The sequence below is a fragment of the Lissotriton helveticus genome, chromosome 2_1, assembly GCF_964261635.1.
Source record: "Lissotriton helveticus chromosome 2_1, aLisHel1.1, whole genome shotgun sequence".
In the NCBI taxonomy this organism is placed as follows: Eukaryota; Metazoa; Chordata; class Amphibia; order Caudata; family Salamandridae; genus Lissotriton; species Lissotriton helveticus.
The window spans coordinates 2,080,163,459-2,080,181,399 of record NC_136059.1 but is presented as its reverse complement, the minus strand read 5'-3'; the positions used below and the strand labels follow the sequence as shown (position 1 = coordinate 2,080,181,399).

The 17,941-nt window shown below is 45.5% G+C and overlaps 1 long non-coding RNA gene across 1 annotated transcript in view; it reads right to left on the bottom strand.

Annotated features, from left to right (window-relative positions):
- Positions 1-17,637, bottom strand: part of LOC144820010 (uncharacterized) — a 282,501-nt gene extending 264,864 nt beyond the window's left edge. Inside the window, exon 1 of the long non-coding RNA XR_013607669.1 lies at positions 16,999-17,637. This is a non-coding gene — a long non-coding RNA (uncharacterized LOC144820010). The remainder of the gene's footprint in view (positions 1-16,998) is intronic.
- Positions 17,638-17,941: the final 304 nt, after the last annotated feature.

Below are 17,941 nucleotides of genomic sequence, written 5' to 3'. Positions count from 1 at the left end.
GGGAGCGCATCTGGTCGCCTGGTTCCGGTTTGGAGTACACGCAGGGTGCGGCAGGCGGCGCCGCGCGCGGGGCACTTCGGGTCTGGTCTACCCGCAAGACCCCGGCTCTTGGCGCCAGCACAGGCCGCAGTCTTCAACACGACGCAGCGGCCCCGGGGAACCTCGGATTTTGATGCAGATTGAAGCCGCCTGCACCGGAGGACAAGGGGCTTACGATCCTGCCGTGTAGCAGCTGCCAAAGGTACGGATGAGTGGACGGATTTCAAGAGGAGGGCTCGTCAGTCACAGAGCTCTTTCAGAGTGCGGCCATCTTGGCTAGTGGTTAGCCACGCCCCCGATTATTTCCTGTTTAAATTCGGACATCCTAAATTTTTTAAAAAGATAAAATTTAAGGTACTAAAAAACGCAGCGAAACTCTGGTATCAAATGAGAAGTACCCTGAATATTCCTTATTACAGCTCCTTTGCCTCCATCTGGGATTCCCCTGGCACTCCCGAGTGCCTAAAAGACGCCCTAGCATCTCCACTAAGAATGGCAGGAATCGATAAATGGGGCCAGCTGATGACAAAGAATTCAATAGAACCCTGGGAACACCTAACAGAAATCGCTAACGGAACTCTGTCAAAATTCAAATACTATCAACTTACAAGCTGGGCAGGTTCGCTGACGGAGAACAGAACAGGAAACACAGAAATAGAGAAAGAAATTATTAAAATTTCCCCAATAAAGAAAGAAATTTCAAAATGGTATTGGGCTCTAATCGCTGCAGGAGAAGAAAATGTTTCAATACCGGAGTCAGTCTGGAGTAAAGACATTATAGAGACGGACCTCCAAAATTTATGGCAGAAGTCATGTGAAAAATGCTGGTCAATTATTAAACCAGCACGCTTGAAGAGAAATCATTTATTCACACTGCACAGGGCATACTGGACACCCAAAAGATTGTCAAAATTCAAAGGAGCAAGTGTAAAGTCCTGCCCTAAGTGTGGGCTTGAAAAAGCGGATGATCTGCATATGTTCCAAGGTTGCCCGCGATTGGACCTCTTCTGGCAGGAAGTAGGTAATATGCTATGTCGGATACTGGGAAAACACCTAAAAGTAAGTACAACACTAATTATTTTTGGGATTTGTACCAAGGCTAACTTAAGTGAGGAGTGGCTAACCAGGAAACAAGAAAATGTATTATTTGTATTGATACTTCTTGCAAGAAGAGAAATATGCCTGCATTGGGTTAAACCAGTACCACCTCCATATGAGGATTGGCTAAACTCTATAATAACAACACATAAATTGGATAGGAAGGGAAAACCCTCGAAAAGATTTAACTTCTGGGAAGTTTGGGAAAACCACTTTGCTCGTAATATGCAAGGTAACGAGGGAACCCGACAAAACAATAATATGTCCAATGATTAAAGCGGTGACAATAATTCAGACGGGAACATTCCCGCCGAGTGGCCAGGATGGCTAGCTCTCACCCAGTTGTTAAGAATTATTGAGTATGGTAAAGGATATAAGAGGACTAAACACGACAGATCCACCAAAGGGATACACTCTGTGGCCGGTACAGTAAAGAGAAAAGAGTGAAGGGACAATAAGTGGAGGTCTCAAGTTTCCCTCTGTACTCCTTATACATTCATGCGCAAAATGAGGATTGAAAAAAAAAAAATATGGAGCCAAGTATGTGGATTTTGTAAAAAGGAATAAACCATATGGCACTTTGTTTTAAAATGAAAGTTTTATGATAAAGAAAAAAATCTGGGATACCGAATCCAGCATTACATTTAGGCATTTTTAATTTTGTATAACTAATGCGGGATGATATGTTGTTCTAAATGAATTTGGAGAGAAGTTCATCAACATCTTTATAAAATTTTAATGAAAATTGAGTAGGAATCATGGCAAGGGGTAAAAGATTATAGGAGCAATATTCATTTTAATAGATTCCATTCAACCCCATGATGAGAGATGCAATGATGACCATTTAGATGTTTTGTCTTTAATATAATCTAAGACAAAATTACTGATTAAAGTCATTGTTGATTTTATAAATGATAGAATAAAATACCAAGATATTTTAATTTATTCTTTTCCCAAATAATTTCAGTCATGGAAATCATATCAGGAGTACAATAAATGTTTAAAGGAAAACATTCTGTTTTGTTAGTATTTAATTTGTAACCAGAAACCATAGAATACTTTTCTATAATCTCTAATAAAGAAGGAAATGAGGATAAGGGATCACTGATAAATAAAAGTACATCATCAGCATACGCTAAGGTTTTAATAATAACATCCTTAATATTGATCCCTTTAATATTATCACAATTTCTTATAGAGGTAAGAAAAGGTTCAATACCAATTAAAAACAATAGTGGGAAAGGGGACACCCTTGTCTTGTACCTCTAAAAAGGGAGAATTGATTTGAAACTTGGCCATTAATAAATAAATGAGCCGTAGGAGCAAACTATAAAGCTGAAATCATGCGGATAAAAGTGTCACCAAAATTAAATGATGGTAAAGTATGAAATAAAAATTGCCAATGAAGTTTATCAAAGGCTTTCTCAGCATCCAAAGCCATCATTCCTGAAGGAATGGTTAACATATGACCTTGTTCAATGACTTGTAACAAAATTCTTGTATTATTTTCAGAGTATCTATTTTTCATAAAACCAGATTGATCTGGATGTATGATAGAATCTAATACAGGGGATAATCATGTGGCCAATATTTTAGCATATAATTTACAATCTTGATTAATTAAATATATAGGGCGATAATTAGATACAAGGGTGGGGTCTTTATCTGGTTTGGGAAGTACAACAAATAAAGCCTCAGTAAAAGAACCTGAAGTATTTCCTGAAGAGCTAAACATTGTAAAAAGTTGAAATAATAAAGGTAACATTTGGGGCTGAAATTCTTTATAAAACTCCGCTGGGATACCATCAGGACCCGGAGATTTATTTTGTTTAAGAAATTTTATAGCAGATACAATTTCATCCTTAGTAATGGGTGAGACAAGCCCAATTTTATCTGATTGAGAAATCTTAAGTAGACCAGATGAGGATAGAAAAGAATCAACTACGGAACCATCACGAAAATTAGGTTTAATATATAACTTAGAGTAAAAAACAAAAAACTAATTAACAATATCTATATGAAATAAAGCAATTTTACCATTGAGGCCATGAATAGAGTTGATTTGAGTTTTATCTTTTATAATACGTAGGTAATTCGCTAAAAGTCTTCCAGATCTATTTGCATTAAAACTAAATTTAGCTAAATGGCCTGTTCTTGCCAGTTCTTTTACTATGAATTGTATTCAATTCATATCGAAGCTGTTTCAGCTTAACTCTATAATGAGGATCATTAGACGTAATAAAAAGTTGTTCATGTTTCGCTATTTGTTTTTCCAACTTTTTAATATTTGCATTAAAGGTCTTATTTTCGTAGGCCATAATAGAAATAGTAACCCCTCTAATATAAGCTTTAAAAGCATCCCATCTATCAACCATTGAAGTAGAACCTTCAGGATTACGTTGAAAATAATCATGAATGGCAGATAAAAGTTTTGGTTTATTATGTTCATTGAGAGCTATACCAGAATGCATTCTCCATCTAGATTGTTTAGTAAAGGTTGAATTTAAATTTATCATAGCATGATCAATGTTACCAATCTTAGTAGTAGTGACAGGGTTAATCAGCTGTCTTGAAACTAATATATAATCAATCCTAGAATGAGAATTGTGTGGTTTTGAAAAAAAAAAAATCTGTAGGGAAATGTAGATGCCAGATATCAACAAAATTAGTGGTTTGAAGAAATGATTTTAAAGCAAAATAAACCTTAGGAGGAAGGAATTTAGAACAAGATAATCTAATAAAGGATCAGATATGACATTAAAATCACCAGCAACAATTAAAGGCACATTACCATTTTTAAAACCTCAGTTGAAAGATTAGTCCAAAAAACAGGATCATCCGCAGTAGGACCAAACATTTTTTATAAAAGTATGATAGAATCATGAACTTTAACTTTAACGATTAAATGTCTCCCATCCGTATCTGTAATTTTGCTCAAAATTTGGAAATGCAATTTTTTTGCAAATAGTATAGCTACACCATTTTTATTGCCATTAGCAGGAGAGGAAACAATATTGTCAACCCATTTTTTCTTCATATAATCTAAGATTTTATCATCTATATGAGTTTCCTGTAAAAAACTAAAATCAGCTTTGCAACTACCTAAATAATCTAACATTTTTGTAGGTTTAACTGGATGGCGTAAACCTTTAACATTTAATGAAACTACTTTAATATTAGCCATAATGGAAGAAAAAGAGAGAAAAGATTAAGAAGAGGAAAGTAAGAAAAAGGCACAAATGCTAAGAAGAAAGTAGCTCCAGAACACGCAAAAGGGAAAGGAGAAAATAAAACATGGAAAAAAAGACAAATAAAATATATAAATATGAACAGTGAAACGCACAAACGCTCTACAAGCATGGTCGGAACAGTTGGAACCCAAAATACGATTAAATAATTATAAATTTGTCAGAAAAGATCATACTGGAAAAACGTCAAGTTGTAGGGCCATGGGTGTCCATTGAATGCTGTAATTGTTGATCTAGAAAATGTCGCAGTTCTTCAGGACGCTGAAAGGATTTTGAAAAATTATCTTTCCAAATGCGCATTGTTGATGGATCAAATAGGCCATATTTGTATCCAAGGCTTCTTAATTGAGGGCGAAAATCAGTAAATTCCTTACGTATTGCACCAGTTTCCTGCAAAATCTTGATGAATAAAGATTTTCTTGCCATTGACCATCAATGAGAGAATTTCTCTTGCTGCTTTTCTCATCAAAACCAAATGATGATGGCGAAGAACTTTAAATATCATTTGTCTAGGCTTGGTATGTTGAGGGTTGCGATGGGAAGGATTTTTTTTTTTCAAAAACCTTTTATTGAGGTACTTAAATACAGACACATTACATCGTGCTACATGGAAACTCAGATGAACACAGTATAGACCAAGTCAAGCATTAGGGGACAATTCGATGCACCTTGCAAAGAACATGAATATGTTAAGGCTAAATCACAGCGTTTGCACACTAAGGACAGTCGCCTCGCAAGGTCAGCAGCCCTCAGCTATAACAGCATTGGTAAGCCACATGATGCGGGGTGGCCAATGAGGAGGAGAGGAGCAGTCAACAGCCAACACCGGCGACTGCCGCGGGCACAGGGCCGGCGGGGAGAGCGGGAGAGGCAGCATCGCAAGGGGGGTACGTGAGTGGAGATAAATGATCAGAGGGCCCCAAATATCCACTGGACGAGACTTGGCAGGCAGTAAGTCCCAGAACTCCGATAACAGAGTCTGACACCGAGAGGCGTCCTCCAGCCAACTCTCAACCTTAGGAGTAGCCCTGCGACCCCAGCACATCGCCACCCTAAGCCTGGCCAAGATCAGTAGCATCGCAATTAGGCGTCGAGAAGCATCCGGGCAGAATTTTACAAAGCCAAGCAAGCACGGGGGGTCCGGGTGCACAGCAGCACCAGTGATGACTGAAACAATGGAGCACACTGCCCGCCAAAATTCGGAGACCTTGGGGCATAACCACGCTAAATGTGCGAAGTCCTTAGCGGGGCGCACAATGCCTGCAAGTGTCAGTTGGAATTAACCCTAGTTTGTGTAGCTGAACAGGGGTGCAATATAGCCTGTGCAGAAACTTAAAATGTATCAGATGGAGCCGATAATTTGGCGACAGCTTCTTCGTCTAGTTACAGCAGTATAGCCAGTCCGCTTGCGCAACGTCCATACCCAGATCAGCGCCCCAAGCTTCGCGCGCATGATCTGTAGAAATAGAGGTGGACGTTAGAGTAAACGCATACAGTTTGGTGACTATTTTATGTGGCGATGGGGATGTATACATAAAATCAAGAGCCTGCATGGTGGGTGGAGGCTGAGGAAATGTGGAGTGTAGCTTCCGACAAATAGCGCATAGCTGATAATACAGAAGCGTATCCAACGGGCCTGAGGAAGCAGGAGTGGAGTAAAAAGTGTCGCCAGGATAGAGATCAGCGACTGTCTGTAATTCCAAACGCGTCACATGTTTAGACATGCCTGAAGTCTGGAGCGGGGGAAAGTCAGGGTTCACTATTGGCACCGCATTGGCAGAGAGCAGGGGAAGATTGGATATTTGGTGAAGTCCGGACCAGGCCCATCGCAAGGTCTCAACTGGGTCCACCTCCGCCCGCGTGCGCACCGCTGGCGCAATCAATGCCGTGGACAAAGGCCAAGGGGAAGCAATATCCGTCTCAACGGCAACGTGGGGTTGATAAGGGGTGGAATGAATCCAGAAGTGGAGAAAGCTGACCTGAGCGCACTACTGCATAGATCTTGAAATCAAGAGCGCCCATCCCCCCGACAGACATGGGGAGAGTAAGGATATCATATACCACTCTTGGCTGTTTACCTGCCCAGACGAGCGAAATGATGAGGGAGCGCAATTTGCGAAATAATTGAGTGGTAAGAGGAATCGGAACGTTCAAGAACAGATATAGAAATTTTGGCAGAACCACCATCTTGGCGACTGCGATCCGGCCTGCCAGAGATAGTGGAAGCCGGCTCCAGGTCGGGATCTTTGATTCCAACCAATCGACTGCACAACCAAAGTTAGATCTCCATAATTCGTCCAGGTCCCTACTTAACCAGATGCCAAGATAGCGCGTGGGGCCAGAAGCCCACATAAACAGGAAGCCGGGGGTGAACGGTATAGTGGCATCGGTTAAGGGCAATAACACTGACTTGCTCCAGTTTACTTGAATCCGAGAAAGTCCACCAAAGTGTATGATTTCCCAAACGAGGGAGCTAAGGTTTTCCTGAGGGTTACGGACATATAAGGTTACGTCGTCCGCGTACATGGATAAAGGAGGTAATGGGCCGGGAAACTGATTCCCCTGTGGGTGTGGTGCTGACGGAGCCTGGCGGCCTGGGGCTCCATCGCAATGGCAAAAAGCATAGGCGATAGTGGGCATCCCTGTCGGGTGCCCCAATTGATACTAATAGGGTCAGCGACCTGGCCATTAATGCAGAGACGCGCTGAAGGGTTGGTGTAGAGAAGCAGGATCTTGTGTATAAACATCACGCTGAAGCCCATGCGTGGCAAGAGGTAGAAGAGGAAAGGCCATTCTAGTGTGTTAAACGCCTTTGTGGCGTCCAGCAGGGCCGCCACCGCAGGGAGGCAGGGATTAATTTGGTGGAGAACTGAAAAAAATGTGTGAGGTAGCTCTAACAGGAATAAAGCCAGATTGGTCTGGAAGAGCAATGAGAGGCATGAGCAACAAGAGTCAGGAGGCGATCAATTTAGAGAAAATTTTGCTATCAATATTTATTAAAGAGAGGGGCGGTAGGAATCGCGACGGTCATCCGGCTTGTCAGGTTTAAGAAGCAGCGGTATCATGGCTTCACGGAGAGACTGGGGGAAAGAACCATTGTCGAAGGATTCGTTATACATAGCCGCCAAGTGTGGTTCTAGGAGGTTCGCATACGTTTTATAGAATGAGGCAGGTAAGCCATCAAGGCCGGGGGCCTTTTTGCCGGGATGGCGGCGAGTAGTTCCTACCTGGTGAAAGGTTTATCTAGGAATTTCCTGTGGTAGTCTTCAAGCCAGACAAACGAGATAGACTCGCAATATTGATCGAAATCCTCCTGCGATGGGGAGGTGCCAGCAGAATATAACTGTGAATAAAAGTCGATAAAGCGGGTCTTAATCTCCTCAGGGGAGGTGGTTCTAGATGAACCCCCATCACTAAGAGCCGTGACGCAAGAAGCAGCGTGTGAAGGGCAAAGGAAATTGGCTAAAGCACGTCCCGGAAGGTCACCTTCACCGAAACGCAGGCCCGACCCTCCCTACCCAAAAAGGAGAGCTCGCGGGTCGCCTCCTCCAAAAATTCTGTATGTTTTTGATGTATTTGGGCTAGCGTATCAGGACTAGGGTGCGCCGCTTGAGCGGCATCCAGATATTTTATGTCCATCTCGAGGTAGGATAACGTGGAGCGGATGGAATGAAGAACACCAGCCTGCTTGGAAATACATTCACCCCGTATGACGGCCTTAAAACCTTCCCAGAGGACAGACGCAGAGTCTATGGAACCCGTATTTAATTTGAAGTAATTAGTGATGGCAGTTTTAATGTCTGCACAAAAGACAGTGTCCCGGAGAGGTCAACCAAAAATCAATGCGTGACCAACAGCCCCTGGCACTGGTGACACAGGTTCCCTCACGGGTATCCGGCCGAAGGTGATGCCAGGCATCGTGCAGAGAGTTGTCCGTTAGAATAGACAGAAGAGCCGAAGTGGCGCTCGGGTGAGACATGTACGAACCAGACCGATCAAGTGATGATGATAGGGTGACGTTGAAATTCCCTCCCCAGACGACAGCCGCAGGGCCACAAGCAGAAATGAGCTGCCACATATGACGGAAAAAATTGGGGTCATCAGAATTAGGGCCGTATACCGCAGCCATTGTAACGGTCTGTGCCAGCAGCGAACCATGAAGAATTACATACCGGCCTCCAGGATCGATAAGTACCTGCGCAGTGTGCCGGGGAAGACCCTGCGTATTTAAATAGAGACACCCCTTGCGTATGAGGAGTAGGTAGAGGAGTGTGATTCCCCCCAGTGAGGTGCCTGGATTTTAGTGAGGGAGTTTGGCATCAGGTGCGTCTCCTGTAGGAGGCAAATGTCAACCTTGTGTCGCTGTAAGTGGGAGTGGATCAATCTGGCCTTACGGTGATTGTTCAGATCCCGAACATTCCAGGTCCAGCAAACAGTGTCAGTCATGAGGAGGTGGTCCCAAGCATAGCAATATGCAGGAAAGGTGGGGAGCATCGCAGGCAGGTATAGTGAGTAAATTGGGGGCAACCTCAAGAAGGGCAATTCGGGGGGGTGCGCAAGCTTCAGACTGACAGATGTGGCGCTGAGGTGCATAGCGCGTCGGAGAGCAGAGGCAGCACCCCATGTACCCCGACCCGGTGTGTACAACCAGCGAGCAGGGAGAAGGATTAGAGGAGCAGTATAAACATAGAATATTGATAACAATAGACTCGAGTCAAGACGAGGCGTGAAGCACAGTGCAGTGTCGAGATCAAGGCTTGTGGAGACAAAACACAACAAACATAAAGTGGCAAAATAAAGCCACCATCCCAATAAAGGAGCAAAGAAACCCAAGGAGAACCCCCCACTCCATCCCATCCCAACCAATTCAGACAAACAATACCCACCAACCCCACACCCACTCCAACCTCCCAAATAGGCTGAGCAACCCACCCGCCCCACCCCAGGGACCCACAACTGGGAGAGGGAGGAACATCAGGAGAAAAGGGAATCATCCTGTGGGGCCATGGCAGGGCTAGGCGAACACCCCCGCTAGGAAGTAGGGTGGTCAAGCTTGTGTTATTTCAGGAATCACTCAGGAAAAAAGAAATTAATGAAACTATAAAGTCTGCACAATCAGTCATTGTCTCTGAGGCGGTCAGCTCCATCAAGCTGAGATTTAGGAGGAGAGGAGCGGGCCTCCTTGTCCAGTTTCTTGGTGAATGCCAGGGCACCTCCCGGATCAGGAAAGACAAGTGTCTTGGCGCCCTGACAGACTCTCAGTTTCTCAGGATAGGCCAGGGAGTATGAGACTTTATGCTTCTGCAGGATGCGCTTAGCGGGGAGGAATTCTCTCCGAGCAGCTTGAACAGTGAGGGTGTAGTCCGGATAAAAGGAGAGTGCGTTACCCTGGTGGTTGATGGTGCCCTTGTCTCGTGCAGCACAAAGTATGGCAACCCTATCCCAGTAATTCAGGATTTTGGCGATGATGGGGCATGGAGGAAGCCTGGGACCGGGACGCGGACCCAGAGATCGGTATGACCGCTTGACAATGAACACCGGGATGAGGATGTCGCCAAAAAGTTCCTTGATTAGTTGCTCCACAAAGTCCTCCATCCCTAAAATGTTGGTGGACTCCGGAAGTCCCATGATGCGGAGGTTGCTCCGGCAGGAGCGGGCCTCCAAATCCTCATTCTTTTCCCAGATAACTGCTAGGATCTTGAGTAATTTCTGACAGTCTTGGGTGGTGGCATCCTCGGTGTCTGACACTCTGGACTCGACGTGGAGCAACTGATTGTCGTGGGAGTCAATGCGGGCCTTTACCATGTCCAGGCGGGCAGAGAGTTGGTCCAACTGAGTCAGGATTCCAGTCACTGTAGATTTAACGTCCAGCATGATTGCCTTGAGGTCATCCTCTCGATTTGGGAGGGCGTCCATGGTGGCAGCAGAGCCGGCACCCTCGGATCCAGCAACGTCCAGCCTAGAGGACCTTCGGAGGTCGAACGCAATCTTGGGCTGCTTGGGATCCATTTCCCCATGATGAGGATCCTAGTGGGAAGAGGAGAGGCCCACGCGGGGCAGGAGGCAGTCAATCTAGACCAGAAGGCTCCAGCAGCGGACATCTGACAATAGGAGGCAACCAAAGTTCAGCCGGGACACCCACACTGAAGGCCACCAAAATCCGCAGAGAGACCCTCGAGCAGTGGAAGAGGCAGTAGGCTTTTGAGGAGGAAATGCAGAGAGGCCAGCAGTGTCGCCGCAACGACGGGCAGAGGAAGCAGGCAAGTGGAGAACCTAGCAGGTACCAGACAGGCAGTCCACAGGCGGAACCCCGTTCCCCAAAGGTCACAGAAGTGGAGGTTAAGGAAGAGGCAGCCAGGCAGGTAATCAACAGACCAGAGGGTAGGGTCCAAGATGGCCTCACCACCCACCTCAGGACACGACTGCAGGCCGCAGTACACAGTGGGCAGGAGAGGCACCGAGCGCACCTCAGTTCACAAGTGACCAAACCAGGCCAGAAAGGAACCACCAGTCATAGGGCGTCGAAGCTGAAGGGCTGCAGGGGTTAGTGACCCCCCCAGAGCGCAGAAAGGCCACAGTGCCTGGCAGCATTAATGCAAGAGTGTCACGAGGAGCGACACACCTATGGAGGCCCAAGTTGCAGTGTTGATGCGGGGGCGGGAGCACCCGGCCCCTGCGGAGTCCTCCGAAGCATGGGGGGTGCCAAAGTGCCCGGCAGCGATGAGACAGGAGCGCCTCAAGGAGTGTCACACCTATGCGGCCCCGGTAGCAGAGAGATCAGGGTGGTGTTGGTGCGGGGGCAGGCACTCCAGGCCCCCGCGGCACCCCCCGGCAAGAACAAATGGATAGGAGTCAGTGGCTGGGCCTGATCACGGGAGCACAGGTATCCAGGGCCGGGGGACACCAGTGCCGACAATGCCCCAGTGGCTTGATGCGGTGATGCAGTCCGCGGGCAGCGCCCGCACAGCAAGGCAGATCGGCAGCCGGAGGGGAGGGTAGGGGAGGGGAGCGCGCCCACCAAACAGAGGCAGAGCTGGCAGGGAGCCACGGGGGGCCCGCCGCTCACATCACCGAGCTTGGGCGCCAGCAGCAGCTAGAGGCCTGGGAGGCGCCACAGCATTGGCACCCACAACGCAGCACCCAGGGCCGGGCGTAACAGCTCGCGGGCCCTCTACCCCACCAGCAAGACCAGAGAGGCAGCACAACTCACCCAGAGTCAGCAGACGATGCCACAGAAGCAGGCCGTGGGTGGCGACAGAGACCCTCCGCAGTCAGCGGCGAGGAAGGTCGAACCTCGAGGGCCCGGGAACGTAGGCTGGGCGTCCGCACCAGATGGCTGCTCTCCGCCACAAAATCGAGCTGGAGGACAGCGGAACGATCATTCTGCGCCTCGCGTCGTGGGGATCTCAGGAGCAGCGTTGATGTGCCGAGCAGGTAGGGATTCCTGCAGGATTATGCCGGATTATTGAGTTTGGTTGGCAGAGCCCACTCAAAGTACAGCCATCTTGCAGCCAGCCAAGCCACGCCCCTAATTTTTCTGGAAATTTGATATGTAAAAGACCAGGAATTAGGTTCTCCAAGTATAATCGACAGTTAGTTCCCTCAACCTCTTCTGATAAATTAAATATACAAAGGTTGTATTGCCTATTGCGATTTTCCATATCCAAAAGATGTGAGCACTTAGGTGATATTTTCGCCACAAGTGGAGTAAAAGCATCCTCTTTGACTTTATTATCTTCTATTTTAATTGAGTTATCAGATATTTTCATTGACATACTCGCCATTTCTTTTCGCACATTTTTAACTTCTGTCGCAATAGTATCTGTATTAGCGGGAAGTGCCTGAATTTCTTCCAGAATTAAAGATAGTGATGGTTCAGATAACTCTACCACTTTCGATTTTATTGGAGGAGGTGAAACCTGCTGTCTCCTTTTATTGTTGAGAGGATTTTGATTTTTCATTTTTGTGAATAAATAATTAAATTTGAAGATAGATAAACAAGTATGAGTAAATATAGTAAAAGATATGAAACAATCCTCAAAATGACTGGTGTAGCAGCTAAACTGGACTATGGGTGTGGCTAGGCCCAAGCCAGGCCCTTTCCTGAAGTATACTCCGCCCCCTTGACCGACAATCCTGGCAGTACCTTAATGCAGAGCTGGGAGCAGGAACCAGGGAGCTGGAAATATCACTTCTGATGTCCAAAAAATCTTGAAACCTCCTCACAATTCAGGTATCTTCTTATTTAAAGCAGCGACCTCATTTAGAATGATATTCTGACAGAATTTCGTCGTTTTAAAATGAAAAACGGGCGAAAATGGGGTGGAGCTCACCGGGTGGCGGCCATTTTGATTTGCGCGCTCGCACGTCTCGCCAACCTATTATTTGTTTTAAAGAAAAGATACTACTGGGCAGCCGGGCTGCAAGATACTGCTAAGCACAAGAAAGCAAATGTGTTTCATTAAATTCACATGCCTAAGGTGTAAATTGGGCTAAGCTAAATATAATGATGCCTATGGTATTATTTTTACAAACTGGTGTTAGGACCGATACCAAAAATTATCTATCCTCTGTGTTTTTAAATTACTACTTGACTAAATCTCTATTTCACTTCATTTTTATTCATCTAGTAGCTATCTAGACATTTAAATGAATCAACACAAACAAAAAAGTGGTTTGCATAACTTTTTTAGTAGTAAACCAAGTCTCTATAGGGAAGAATTATTACTCCGTTTTCTCTTACTTATTTACCTTTTTACATTTTATACATATATATATATATATATATTTATCTCTTTTGACATGCATATATTACACAATATTTACAATGTGCAAAAAAACGTAAATGTGAACAAAACAACAAAACTTTCTCCTGAACCCTTTTTATGGTTCAAATGCCCAGTAATTTCAACAAGGAAGTTTATGGTACTTTGTTATGTGACCTTAATTCCTTCATCCAGATCACCACATTCAATACTCGAGCCTTCAAAGCTGAAAAGCACTTTATGCTTCTTTTCTTGAAGGCTTTCATCCAATTTTTCAAATTCAATTTCAATATTTTCGGTGTCAGATTATAATAACAGTCTCAATACTCGAGCCTTCAAAGCTGAAAATCACTTTATGCTTCTTTTCTTCAAGGCTCTCATCCAATTTTTCAAATTCAATTTCAATATTTTCGGTGTCAGATTATAATAACAGTCGACGCGTTTCAGCCTCTAAATTATTAAGGCCTCTTCAGGACTTTGGGCAAAAAATACACATATTACCTACAAAATACAACAAGCATTTGCAATGCAATAGGTCTCGTAATTGCATGATTTTGAGCTATTGGCATTGTAAATGGCAATGCCTTTTATAATAATAGGAGGCTTTGCCATTTACAATACCAATAGGTCAACGTTTTGAAAAAGTAAAACCTATTATTTTACAGAGAGCACGGTGTTCCTGAAGCAGGCTCTTGCCACTAAACTTTTTTTTTAAAGCTGATGGGCCACATTACCACACTTCCTGTTAAGTGACACTCAGAGTCACCACCCACTTACAAATACGTCATATAAAGCCTTCTCCCCACCACAATAATAAGAAGCTCAAATCAGGCCCGGACTGGCCCACAAGCAGCAGCAAATGCTGCTCAGTGTGCACATTCACCCTCCTGCCATTAGGAAGAACCTGAGCCTGACCAAGGTTGGATTGGCCTATTTGGATTATTGCCTTCACTATTGCTCACTGATACTGCCGCAGATCCCAGGTAGGTTCTATTGTACCGGTCACTTGCATATAGGGTTACCATTAGTCTGCTGTTTTTACTGGCATTATCAGGATAAGTATTTTATTGTCCTGGCTCGTACAAAAATTTTGAGATGCACCGAAAGCCGAGATTTTTCCCCTAATCAGTGCATACATACTTTAAACAGTAAAAATAAGAACACTTTGCAGTGTTCTGAAGCTGCAAAGTTAAAGATAACTGTCTCATAATTAAAGTAAATAAAGACAAAGTCCATTGTAAAATGTATAAACTTTATGAAGACAATTTTTTATAATTTTGTCAAGCATGACCAAATGAGCAGTATTTAGCAACCTTACCAGTGAGTGGGGAACGCTGAATGCCAGAATGGCTCCAATGCTGCTCGCTGTGTTGTCTCAATTCATTGCTGCTGGCGTCCATAGCAAGGCAGGGGCACAGGTCCGGGAAGGGGCTCTCTCTCGGGGCACAGGGCAGTTGCAAGTCGACCAGCCACAAGGCAGGCATCAGTCCAGTTTTTCCAAAGTTAGTGCCTCAGTGATGATGGATAGCTGCGACCGGGAGAGGCTCTCTTGACCGTGGGGCAGAAGAGTCAGAGTGCATAGCACAGACTGCTGACAGCCTGCATGCAACGTTGGTGTCTGGTGCAGAGCTCAGTCCAGTCAGCCCAAGACAGGACTCAGGCCCCTGGTCACAGCGTGAACAGACAGGTGTGCCTCCGCACCGGGCGGGCTGGCAAACTAACAGTTAGCATTTCCTGCTTTGGCCAGCCTTTGCCCACTGGGCCCCTATGGCTTCTCCCTGGCAGTCAATCAGATGCAGAGCAAATGTGGACTGAAGGCTGCTCTGTCCCACGTGGGACCCGTCCCAAACAGGATGTGAGGCCCCATCTACATTGATCAACAGACCGCTGCCTAAGTACATAAAAATTAAGAGTGAACAATCAACTGACTTGCGGACTCCACAGCCGGGCATTGAAGCTTGAGGCTGAGGCACAAAACATAGGTTACAACCAGAGTGCATGCTATGGTAATCCCTATTTCAAATATGACTCGACTCAACCCTAAAAATCATTCACCCCAAGCAATGCGGTCCGTCCAGGTCAGTGCGCAACTACCCCGCCCAGCAGCGCAGCCACCAGTGTGGCACAGATCAGCTGCCTAATTAGGATTCAACACACAGCCCACCCTATCAAAATCGTTACCCAGAGCTGTCGGCCCCTGTCAGCGTGCCGCTATCTGCCCAGCCCTGCAGCGAGCGGCCCAGATCATCATGCCAGCAGGGCTGTCACAGAGATACAACAGGCTCTGACCGCTGCCCTGAAAGTAATTGGACCGGAACTGCCACCTTAGACTGTCTCAGTGAGGGAGGGAACTGCGAGCAGCAACCTCGGAGCGAAAGGTGGCGGTGGGGGCGGGCTTACGCGTTGTGACGGGGTCAGGCTGCAAATAACATTAAAGCACGGCGCTCTTTGTAAAATCGGCTCCGCATTCATTTACATTTGAGCATTTCTAGGTGGAGGAGCAATCTTAAAACAAGCGAAGGATAACGACGTGAGCATGCACCTCAGCTGTACGGGAGCAAGTCACGCTGTGCGCGTTTCCATGTGCCGTGAGCATGCACATCGGACGTCTAGGGAGCTCGTCATCACCTTCTGCGTCGCCTGCTGTTGCCGAGCCTGAGCCGCTAACCCTGCACACCTGAGGAGGAAAGACCGGCCTCGAGAGCAGAACTCCTGAGTCAGCCCGGTGAGTAGGGGGGGGACGTGTAAATACTGTGTTTTTGGTGCTTTGAGTGTGTGTATGCGTGTGTGACTGTGGGGGAGGAGGAGGGGGTTGCCTGTCTGGGTGCCTGCGTGTCTGTGTAAGTGCGTGTGCGCGCGTGCGCGCGTGTGTGTGTATGCAGTGTGTGTATGTGCGCATGCATGAGTGAGTGTTTGCGCAAGGGAATGTGGCCAGGAGAGGGGCACGGCGCCGTGCGCGTTCACGAGGTGAAAACTGAGCTACTCTGCGCTCGTGCACCCTTTCCTGTCCACATTCCCGAAAACAGGCGACATAAGGTCTATGCGTGTGTGACTGTGGGGGAGGAGGAGGGGGTTGCCTGTCTGGGTGCCTGCGTGTCTGTGTAAGTGCGTGTGCGCGCGTGTGTGTGTATGTGCGCATGCGTGAGTGAGTGTTTGCGCAAGGGAAGGTGGACAGGAGAGGGGCACGGCGCCGTGCGCGTTCACGAGGTGAAAACTGAGCTACTCTGCGCTCGTGCACCCTTTCCTGTCCACATTCCCGACAACGGGCGACATAAGGTCTTTCGCTGACGCGAGACCTAAAAAGGACGATATTTACATATATACAAAATTACGACTTATGAGGTCACGAATTACAAACACCCAGCCATAAGTGACCATCCTACATATAGAGGTGACAAGTACCTAAAGGTATATTGGCAACAATACACAAATCAAAAACACCACATAAAGTGCAAGAGAAAGAGATCTCTAGGAACCAGGAAAGCAAAGATAAAATGCAAGGGAGATAAAAAGCCTTCTAAAGTGATCAAATCTATGTCTCAACAGTAAAGGCCAGTCGTACACAGAGGAAAAGTTATGTAATCTATCATGCAAGAGCCAGAAAAAGCACCATCTAGAGAGGTAGCTACCTGCCTAAAAATGCAGTCAAAACTCGTTGTGTAATTTAAGTAAAGCGGTGCCTGCCCAGCCCAATAATGGGCGTTCTCAGTGCAGGAATGACGTCCCAAATTCGATATTCTAAAAGAAGAGGAAATAAACGGGGGCATTACACTCTCTCTCGTAGTTCTAAATAAAGTAAACAGTGTGACTGATACAAACCGAGTACAATATCTTACAACAGCCCTTACCTTGTCGTTGCAGAGTGTGGCTCCGAATCGTCCCGATAAAGTTAAATCCATTCAAACGGCTGTTACACCCTACACGCAAACCGGGGCAGTGCTATGTAGATTTCAGCACAGACTAGGAGGTCCCGAAGTTCAAAAAGGTCCCTTCTATTTCGGCAATCTCTGAATTACTCGCATCTCAGCATTCGTCTCGCGCGCCATATTAAGGCATAGACATTGAAATAGGACTAATTTGGGGAAGTGAGAGCAAAAACTAAAAACTAAAAAAGGACTCGCGATATGGTTACCAGTATAACCTACGCATCATGGCAGCATATTATAAAGAACATCGAAATTACACATGCAACAAGGATCGAATCCTACCTCTTTTTTTTTTCACCGGATTTGAAAAAACGGAAAAATAGATAAAATTAGAAAAAAGAAAAAAGAAAGAAGAAAGAAAATATTAGAGGGAAATAAAGGGCCGCGCATTGGACAGCGTGTCACATCCCTCATTTATAACCTAACGTCACATCAACAAAAGAAAAGAATGAGAACTAATATTACCACCTTATATCCCAGTGCGTTGCCTCAACCTCGTACATTCTGAAGCAGTTTTATATAATCTGTCAAACAATCAATATAAAAAGAAATCGATGTTGTATACCCATTATCATATTATACAGGTACGACTATAGCCATAATTAACTCAGCAGCGACCAAATCTCATCTCTATCATTTAAACCTGATTTTGATGTTTGGTACTTCTCAATCAATCTAGCTTCAAGGTGGTTGAGTTTGATTTCTGTCTCTCCTTTGTTCATGTTCGTGACAACACACAACACTGACCAATGAATATCTTTTACTGAATGATTATGAGCAAGGAAGTGGCTTACCAAAGGTGCCCCTGTGATTTTGCATTTTATTCTTGATTTGTGCTGCAAAATACGGATTTTAACTGTCTGGA